A 1801-nucleotide genomic window follows, 5' to 3' on the forward strand; every position below is an offset into this window, starting at 1 on the left:
AAAAAACAAAAAAACAAAAAAAACAAGAAAAACAAAAAAGATAAACCTTATTCTTTATTAAGGAAATCCAAACTAAAACCACAATGTGCTACCATTGCACAGCTAGGATGTGAAAATTTGTGAACACAAACCATATTAAGGTTTGGCAAGGATGTAAGGGAACAGGAAATCTCATATAGTGGTGGTGGGAGTGTAAAATGATACCACTTTGAAAAATATTTGGAGGTTTCTTAAAAAATTAAACATATGCCTATTATATTTATCTCCTAGGTCATTCATCACCTAACTATTCACTCATGAAAAAGAAAAGCATATGTCCACGCAAATATACGCAAAAATGTTCATACTAGTTTGTAATAGTCAAAAATTAAATAGAACCCAAATGTCCTTCAACAGGTAAATGATTAAATAAATGTTGATATATACATAAAATGCCATTCATTGATTAAAAAGGTATAATGTATTGATATATGAAACAACATGATGTATATCAAAATAAGTATGCTGAGTGAAAGAAGCCAGAGCATGAATGTGTACATACTGTATGATTTCATTTATATAAAATTTTAGAAAATGCAAATTAATCTGTAGTGACAGACTGCTGATAATTAATTGCCTAGGGACAGGATAAGGGTATAGGAAAAGAGGAGGAGATTACAGTTAAGCAAGATAAAACTTTTGGAGTTTGATGAATACATTGATTATCTTGATTGTGGTGGTGGTTCATGGGTATATACGTATGTCAAAACATATCAAATTTGTGTACTTTAAATATATGTGGGGTATATTTCCAATTATACTTAATAAAGCTGGAGTTTTTTTTTAGTAGAAACGGATAAGCTGTCTCTAAAATTCTTATAGAATTATGAAAGAGCTGAAATTGCCAGAACAACTTTGAAAAAAAAGAAACTGTCTTTTTGACTTATTTTAAAGAGTTATCAAGAAAGTGTAGTACTGGTTCTTTGAAATTCAATGTAGCAGAATAGAGTCCAGAAATATCAGCACATATATGGTCAACTGATTTTCAACAAAAGTACAAAAGCATTTCAGTGGGAAAAGGTTAATCTTTTCAATAAATGGTCCTGGAACCAGTGGTTATCCCCATCCAAAAGTAAAATATGAATGTTGATCTATACATTGACTGATATCTAAAAATTAACTTAGATCTAAATATGAGAGTTAAATATATAAAACTTTGAGAAAAATGTAGAACAAAAACTTTGCGATCTTGAGTTAGAAAAATATTTCTTAGATATTAACACCAAAAGCCTGATAAAAGAAGTTGATGAATTGGACTTTATTAAAATTAAAAATTTCTGCTCTTCAAAAGGCACTATAAAAATAAGATAAGCAATAGAGTGAGAAAAGATATTTGCAAGTCACATATCTAATAGAAGACATGTATCCAGAATATATAAATAATTCTCAGAACTCAAAGTAAGAAAATGAACACCCCAATAAATAATTGACATTGTATTTACAAATTAGCATGTGAAAAGATATTCAACTTCATTAGCCGTTGGGAAAATTCATATTAAAAACAAGAGAGGCTGGCCTCACCCCTATAATCCCAGCACTTTGGGAGGCCGAGCTGGGCGGATCACTTGAGGTCAGGAGTTCCAGACCAGCCTAGCCAACATAGCAAAACCCTGTCTCTATTAAAAACACAAAAATTAGCCGGACGTGGTGGCACTCGCCTGTAGTCCCAGCTACTCAGGAGGCTGAGGCAGAAGAATTGCTTGAATCTGGGAGGCGAAGGTTGCAGTGAGCCGAGACTGTGCTGTTGCACTCCAGCCTGGGC

This window comes from Cebus imitator, unplaced genomic scaffold (assembly GCF_001604975.1).
Source record: "Cebus imitator isolate Cc_AM_T3 unplaced genomic scaffold, Cebus_imitator-1.0 Scaffold844, whole genome shotgun sequence".
Classification (NCBI taxonomy): Eukaryota; Metazoa; Chordata; class Mammalia; order Primates; family Cebidae; genus Cebus; species Cebus imitator.